Source organism: Anser cygnoides, chromosome 1 (genome assembly GCF_040182565.1).
Source record: "Anser cygnoides isolate HZ-2024a breed goose chromosome 1, Taihu_goose_T2T_genome, whole genome shotgun sequence".
In the NCBI taxonomy this organism is placed as follows: Eukaryota; Metazoa; Chordata; class Aves; order Anseriformes; family Anatidae; genus Anser; species Anser cygnoides.
Window position 1 is genome coordinate 68,866,793 of NC_089873.1, and position 8,972 is coordinate 68,875,764.

The following is an 8,972-nucleotide window of genomic DNA, read 5'->3' on the forward strand; positions in this document are numbered from 1 at the left end:
AAACAACAAAATATTCCATTGGTATACAAGAATATTTCGTCTTAGGTTCATTCAACCTATCTCTCGCATTTGAGAGTGGGCTTTTTTACCCATATGTCCTTATTGAAGTATTGCCTTGTAGTTTGGTTCTGTCACTTAATTCAATGGCAGCTCTCCCTTCTGCTTTTCTGATTGCTAACAATAGCAGTGCAGAGAAAGTGCCAGAGACATCAGTGAGCTGTAGCAGTCCTCAGAGGCACGCATCGTGCCTAGTGCCATGGTTGTTCTGCAGTCACAGTTTCAGTTGTTTTGTTTGACCTCACTGGCTTACAGCCAAAGACATCTTTCCACCTCAGCAGAAGCTGGTGAGAGGGACCACATTGCTATCCACAGTACTTGGGTTTGTCCTGTTCTGTTCTCTTGGGAGAAGAACCTTGACCTTCATTTTGGAATTGATATGTATTGCATTGTTTACTAATCAAAACCAAACGTCTTTACCTTTTTAACCAGCTAGCAGGTAAAATAAATGTTTATTCTCAGGTATAACTGTCAGGTCTTTGGTGATCAGCATAGTATAATAGCCAAGGCAGAAAAGAGTGTGCTTGCAAGCAAGCAGACTAGGGATTTAATTTTTTCTCTTTTCAGCTTTAAGAAAATCTTGTAACCTGTGTGGGCCATCCTTTTAGGTCAATTTCATGCAGACTATTTTCTCTTTTCCTATATCAATCCTAAATTAATACAGTAGGTGCTTTGCAGCCAGCATGGTTTTGCATTGATCTTGGCCAGCTTGTTTACAGTGTTTTGGCAAGTTGCTGATGTACTTCTCCCTGGGGACAGAGCAGGGGTTAATTGCTGTTAAACTCTCAGTGCCAAGTAATGGTTCAGACTCTGTGCTACATTAAAGATGACACTAATAAGGAACGAGTGCACTGGATTGCTCTGTGTTGAAAATTGGACTTGTGGTGACAGAAACTTGGAGCTGAGCTGATGTAATAGGGAGGCCATAATGTAATTATAACTGCTGAACATGTGTCATACCAAGTTAAATGATACATTAATGAATCAAAACAGGTGATGGAGTGTTGCTCTTTCAGCAGATAGAGGTGTTTTCAAGGTTAGATTGTCATTAATTTAATAATCTGTAAACTGTATATTCTTTAAAACTATAACCAAAATCAACTCTAATGTTTTGTGTGTGTGTTTATTTTTTGTCTTGTACCAAAGGCGTGAGAAAACAAAAGATGATATTCACAGTATAATTTTGTTTATCTGTTTTTTATTATATCCCTATTAGACCTAATACAATATATGTGTACATAGCATTTTTCAGCCAGGTATAAACTCTGTTTCCCTGTGCTCCGAGGGGGCTGAACACAAGCCAAGAGGAGTGGAGACATATTAGTGTAGCATCAAGCCGAGCTAATAAGCTTTGCTGAGAGACAGAATACATTACACAGAATACAGTCAGTAAATGGCTTCAAGTCAGATTGAACCCTGGACAGTACAAGCTCAAGCCTGCTTAGAACAGAAGTAAGGTTAGTTTATATTAGTGTGCAGTAATATTGTGAGTTATATTAACTTTAAATGCCCTTTGCCTGTTAAGATTCTGAAGCAAATTTGAAACCATCTCTAACTTCCCATGGTTACTTGTTTAACTAAAGCATCATGGATGAAGTTACTTCTTTTTAATTCCAGTAGGACCTCTAAGTTTAGGAATTAAATAATTCTGGACCAGGTGACAATCCAAGGCAACACCACACCGATGATACTTAACTGCCTGACCATGACAGTATCTATCTAGCTCTCCAGCAATTTCAGAGTACTTAAAGGAACCCGTCACTTTTTTTTTTTCCTTCAAATTTACTGTATTTTTATCAGTAACCTTTGTTGAGAAGGTAATACAGGACCACATAGAAAAAAGAATATACTTATTTGTAAAATAAATTCCTTTTTGAATGTTTCAGTCCTCTGATTCCTGCCATGTCTCAGAAATTCTGTTTATTTCACATTTGTCTTGCATCCCATAAACTTTTCATTTATCCTTATGATGTTATATGTATAGAATAGAGTAGAAATATTTTTAAATGATCTAACTGAGCCCAGTGTTGAGTTTCTATTAAACAAACAAACAAACAAACAAACCAAAAAAGAAAACATAGTATTTTAATGCCTAAATCAAATTATGTGTTCTGAAAATATTATAGTAAAGTCAGATTTTGACCGCTTTTTAAAAATTTTTATATTTTTTTTTCCTAGTATTTCAAAGAATAACCAAAAACTTGGAGTGTTGCAACAGGATTCTAAATGATGCTTCTGCATTGTCTTTATACTTTTCTTTGTTTTTCTTTGGGGGGAGGGGGGGAAGGAGGTGTGGGTTGAAATTCCTGTGTTTGGGAAAATCTTGGATTCTACCTTATTTACCCTCCGATTTCATCCTACTTGGGGGAGACTGGTTTTACCCTTTTGGAAAATAAATGAAAAAATAAAAGAAAAGTAAAACTATGAATCCATGTAGGTGTCGGGAGATCTAGAAGCCAGTGTCCGTGCCATCTCTATATATCAGCATGTCCTGTCTCACAGCTCTGTTTAGCAGAGCATCTCCTTTAGGGTGGGCAATTCCAAGTCACAAGTTTGAGAAATATCTGAGCTAGGAGGAATGGTTCACATATTCTTTTCCAATCTTCCCCATTTCCCATCCTCACATCTGCTCCTTTTCAGCTCTGTATTTTGATGAAAAAGATGATAAGTTGTTTAGCTCAGCAACTACTCTGCAAGGATGAACATAAGGGTAATAGCCCTTGCCTTCAGCAAATTAATTCTAATTTGGTATGTTACTTCCAAGTACATTTGTGTGAGAAATTTTGGTTCTTTCCCCAGAGTTCAAATTTGGCCTAAGTCATTTACATTTCGGGATTACAAAATAAAATACTTCCCTTTCAGAAGGTGTCCTTGGGAAGGGTCGGGGTAGTAAACCTTTCCTGAAGGGCAATGTCCACAGAACAGATGTCACCAGTGGGGTCTAGAACAGGTTAACAGGTTTCTCTACTTCATTTGGCTTCCTTGGTCATTGAAATACTGACTGTCCATTTCTGATGAGCAGAAGTAGGAGAAAACACAGTTTTCATGGTATGTACTGTAAGTTATCTGCCTTCCTGGTCAGTTCAGCATTTTTTATAGATGGAATTCCTGATTTTTTTCTTTTTTTCCCTTGGGACTTTATTTCAAAATAAAACCAGTTAATAAAAAGTGAACGTTGCTGTCAGTACATCAGGATCATGTATTTAAAAACCTGTGTTGTATGTTCTTTAAGCACTACATCTACTCTAGCCATCATTACAGTAGAGGTTTGACACCCCAGCACTTTCTTGTTTGGCTGGTCAGTTAACCAGATCTAAGAATCATGGATATTTATTATGGTTGCCAATCTGCCACTGAATTTCACCTTTGAGAGTCATAGGAAATTTCATTGCCCATTTTATTTATCACCCTGCAATATTGGAAAAGAATGGGTAAGCACTGTAACGCTCAAGATGACATTCTCAGGGAAAATTTGTTACCTTGCAAGGTATAAATTATCTAGAACATTTCATTAGGAAGGCTTTCTTCAATACCCAGAAGTTGAACATGTTAAGGGGAGCTCGTAGACTCTCCAAGTAGTAAACTGACTCTCTCATGGGGGAGAACAGAACAATCCTTTACCATGAAGCAGATCTGATAAAAAATGTTACGTTGTCAACATTTAAATGTTCTGTGAGAATATAGCAAATTTGTAGAGATATTGTGGGGAAAAACACAATAGTTCTAGTTTGGAATGGACCGTTGAAACTTTCCGATTTGAAGCAGTATTTTGTGTTAAGATGTATGAGATTTTTAAATTGTTAACCAACATCTGTGATTTTAAAAGTCAAGATTAGACTAAAGTATTTTAATTTTATAGAAGCAGAGTATAACCCTCACACAAAATTATTTTTTCTCATACATTTTTACTTAACTGGAATAAAATAAAGGAAGAAATGCTCTTTTTATGGTTGTGTAAGAGGTGTAATAGGAAGAGAAATGTGAACCAGAACTGGAACATGTGAAGTCCCATTCAGCAGATGCTGAAAGCTTGCCTTGAGAAATCTCTCATTCCTGGTGCTCCCTGAGCCAAACACATTGAAACCCTTGTTGAAAGTCGGTGGTTGTCTGAGAGTCTTCTCTTTCTGGCTCACTGGTATGTTAATATTGGTTCAGAAGGAAAACAGATTGAGAAAAAGTTGGTATTTGCTGCAAAATGGAAATTCTGGGCTTTAAAACAAAGTTTAAAACTCTCCTGACTCTTCCCTGTATTGGGCCAACCATCCAAGGCAATATCACATTTTACGGTGCATGTAACATTGAAATTTGAGTCTTTATAATCATGAAGAATTGTCTGTGTCTGTGGAGGTACTCCACAGACTATGTATGTTACTTGTATGTACAACAGACATTACTATGTTACTTGTATGACAACAAAGATAGTAAAAATTGTGTTTAGGAATAAAATTCCAGTGTCACCAAATGCATCTGGGCTTCTTTCACTGATGTCAGTTACAGATTTCTAGTCTGGTATTTACACAATACAGTATCGGGGTTATTTGCATCATTGTTGTGCCCATTTAGAGCCTGTATTATTTACTAAACAGGGCTTCACATATTACAGGGCTGGCATTCAGTCAAGTAAAACTGTAAGTTACCCATGATCAATCCCTGTGAAATCTGCCTGGTTCTTGAAGATAAACAAAGCTCAAAGAAAATTTTGGATGTCTTGGTATTTCTCTACTATCTTTTTAAAATCCATGATTGGATGCTGAGTTATGTTCTTGATAGAAGAATTATTTTGAAATATATTGAACTTTGTAGTATAATTCACAAGAAATTGCAATTATCACCTGTTACTGATGACCACGAAAAATGCTCAAATCATCTATTTGAGGTTAATGTGCCTGAAATACTATTTAAATTTCTCTGGTTGGGTTGTAGAGTGATTAAGTTCTTATGATTTGGTCAAATGGATTTTTAAATTCCTCCCTCCAGTAATCAAATTACTATGGTCTGAATGCTGCCCATTTTACTATAGGGCACTAAGGTAGGAAAAGAATACTTTAACATGCCTGAGTATAGATAAAATGAAGTCTTTGGGGCCATGTGAATGTGGATTTTGGCAATATGACCACTTGGCCCAGGATAATCTACTCCTTGGACAAGGAACAAATTCCTCAATTCCTCAATTCCCCTGTAATTGCAATGCTCCTCGCTACGAGAGGTCAGATCCTATATATATATATATATATATATATATATATATGTTTTTACGGAAAAGGAAAGATGCCTTTCAAAGACACTAGCACATTATCAAAATCATTTTTTTTTCTTCCAGTTCCTCACATCTTGTGTGGAAGCACAATGTTTTCTGTGGTACAGATACTTGAGTTTTGTGCATTATCATTATCAACATCTCTTGCATCACAGTCCCTGTATAATGTAGTCAAAATCTGTGATTTCACTTTGTTGAGCTCTGTACAAATACAAGACAAAAAGGGTTCCTGCCCCAGGAATCACAGAATCATATATTGTGGTCTTTCAGTACTTAAAGGAGACATAAAAAAGATGGAGAATGACTCTTTGTCCAATCAGATAATGACAGGACAAGGGGGAATGGTTTTAAACTAAAAGAAGGGAGATTTAGATTAGAGATTAGGAAGAAAATCTTCAATCAGAGGGCGGTGAGAAACTGCAACAGGTTGCCCAGAGAGGTTGTGGATGCCTTATCCCTGGATTTGTTTAAAACCACATTAGATGAAGCCCTGAACAACCTGATCTAGTGAGTGGCATCCCTGCCACCCCCTAAGGCAGGTGGGTTGGAACTAGATGATCTTTGTGGTCCCTTCCAACTCAAGCCATTCTATGATTCTGTGATCTAATGGCTTGGGTTGGAAGGGACCTTAAAGACCATCTAATTCCAAATCCTCTGCCATGGGTAGGGACAGACAAACAAACAAACAAACAAACAAAGACGACGACAGTGGTAGAATTAAAGCACAAAAGACAGCAAATGAAATGGTAGTAATCTCCTCACAGCTGGGACCTAGTGTTTATCAGGTTGTGTTGCCAACACAGAAGACAGCTTTAAGAAGACCTACGAAGATGAATAAGGCGGTAGCTTTACAGATGATACCAAGCCACTCCTTTGAGGCCTATCTTCAGCCTGACTGTGTTTTGAAATGCACATCTTCCCTCTTTCTTGTATATCCTCTATGGCCTCATCATGGAAGAAAGATTAAGATGTGCACTTCAAGATCCATAAAAAAGATGAAGACTGGTCTCAGGTATTGAGTAGAGGTCAGTGTTACATTTCACTGTGCTTGTATTTGCTTATGAAATTATCTGGAGAACAAATGTAGGGAGGAGAAAAGTCAACACAGGACAAAGGCCCCCCAGTAGGACACTGGTATAGGATAAGAATAATTTACCAAGCAGTACCCTGTAGGAATGACTAGAAAACTAGGAAGGCAAGTTGGAAAGAAGACGATTACTGGGGCCTAAACAGAATGCAGTATTATGGAGAAGAGTATGGTTCACTGCCTCAGAAGCAGATAATGGGTCAGCAAGGATGAGAAAGCAGGCACTGTCCTGATCTCTGATAAGAGAGCAGTCATTTCAAACAGAGAAGAATAATTTCAGTGCACTGGAAGCAATGCAAATCAGCATACAAAATTATTTTTGATAGGATTATAAAATGTAGAATCTGGGTATTCACAGTTAAGAGGAAATAGTGGATAGCAACTACAGACAATATGTTGCCAACTATGGGTTAACAAGAAATACTTACTAGCAGCTGTTTATGTTTATAAGTTAAATGTAGCTTTCCTTCATCCACAGATCTACTTCCTGAATCTGCCATGAGTTTCAAAACCCCCTTTTGTTTATATTTCTTGGCATGTTGTTTTTGTTTGCTTGTTTGGTTGTTGTTTCTTTACCCTAACAGTTTAGAAAATGAAAAACAAAATCAACAATAACAACAAAAATGAAAGCAAAAAAAACATACAGACACCTGTTTACTTTAATCTTAATCTGACATTAAGGCTTCTTCAATTGTTTAAAGAACCAATACCAAATTTCCTAGTCTACACTCCAATCCTTCTTTAAAAATGATATCAGCTTTTCTCTACATTTTCCTGAAAATACCAGCTGTTAAGTGTATATTTATTCTTTCCACTTCTTCTTTGTTTATTATCTTTTTTTTTTTTTAATTCAATTAGACATATACATTTCCCTCTTAGGACATATTTTTGGGATACTCTAACTGGAATTTGCTGTGATGTTTTGTCTTCCATGTCTTGGTAGAATATAATTATTTTAAAATTTAACTGTATCATATGCTATTGAGTTGGGAACTTTCAAAAGAGTTGCCATTGATACCGGTTTTGATTCATATCCTGGGAACTGCACAACACAGAATAATAAAACCCTATATTTATTTATGTATTTCAGTTTATCTAGAGCTTCCATCTGGTCAAGGTGCAGTCATTAAGGGCAACAGTTTCCCAGCAATGCAGTTAACTCTATATTGCTGCTTGAAGAGGTAAGTAAACCAACCTTCCATAACCATACTATTGCACATGGTAAATCTCTGAGAACACCACTCCATTTCCATTTCTCTTAGAACCCCCAGTCACAGCATCCTTAGCATTTTCTAGGCTGCAGGTTTGGGCCTTAAAATGTAGTATACCAACAATATTCACAAAATATATATTTTAAACTGGGCAAGTATCTGATTACAGGGAAAAATGCAAAGAATATTCCCCTTCTGAGTGACTACTGTCTCATTGCAGCTAGGACTCAGCTAATAAAGTTTTTATATTAAGGAAGTTATAATTTGCTAGCAGGATGTTGACAGTCATCTTTAGAATAAGACAATATGCCTTTCCCCTCCTTTCCCGGACTAATTCCCTAGTAACCTTACTGAAAATGTGCATGGGCTACAAAACTAAAGATTAACTGTCCAGGGACCTGCTTCCTGAAGCTTATTTGAAGATTAAATCAAATGGCAGGCAATATATATTTGGTAATTCAGCTTTGTTTCAGACTTTTCCAATCTCGTGGCAAGTGTAATAGAAGAATCTGACACTCAGAAGCACTAAATGGGTTTTTCTTTTTTCTTTTTTTTCTTTTTATTTGCAAATGCCTTGTATTTCTGTTCATATAGCAAAATTAGATTTAATTATTTATTTCCTCATGTCTGAAGATCTTGTTCTTTTATTTTTGTACATATTGGAAAGTAATTTTAATTACAGTTAATTACGATTTTTCTCCTTTTGACAAAGTATTATTCTTTCTTATTGTTTTACTTAACAATTGCCACTACAAGAGTTTAAAGAGAAGCAATGAAATATCTACTATAGCATTACTGTGTTCATTTAAATAGGAAGAGAAACACATATATTGTTTTCTAATTCAGTGTTTAGACTGTGTATTAGTTAAACAGATTTCTATTCAGCGAATTGGATTGAGATGGATGGAGATGTTATGCTGTTTTAAAAAACTGTATTTAGAAGGCACGTTCTAAGACACTGAAGTGCGATTTGTCCTAGTAGCAGACATCTGAAGAACAAGTGACATTCTTACACAAAATCTATATTGGTGATGTATTTAATTACAGAGTTGATTGAAATTGACAGCCTCAGTGACCTATGAGTGCACTGTTACTGACTGATGGATGCTTCAAGTCTGGTTACTTTTAAAGCAATTCACATGCAGTTCAATAATATCCTGTCAAACTGCAAACTACATTTTTACATGTATATAGACTAGGCAGAGCACATTTTAATTAAAAAAAAAAGGTAGAGATGAATGTTGTTTAAAAATTAATGTAATTCCTAAAAAAGTAGTCATTATGATTTGAATACTAGATAAAGAACTCTCAATATTATTCATGCTGGCAGTACTCCTTAAGAAACATATATTTTACTTTC

At 36.1% G+C, this 8,972-nt stretch overlaps 1 long non-coding RNA gene across 2 annotated transcripts in view; it reads left to right on the forward strand.

Annotated features, from left to right (window-relative positions):
* Positions 1 to 7,619, forward strand: part of LOC136791058 (uncharacterized) — a 49,503-nt gene extending 41,884 nt beyond the window's left edge. For both annotated transcript variants that reach the window (XR_010832232.1, XR_010832234.1), the window contains one exon: positions 7,492 to 7,619. This is a non-coding gene — a long non-coding RNA (uncharacterized lncRNA). The remainder of the gene's footprint in view (positions 1 to 7,491) is intronic.
* The last annotated feature ends 1,353 nt before the right edge of the window (positions 7,620 to 8,972 follow it).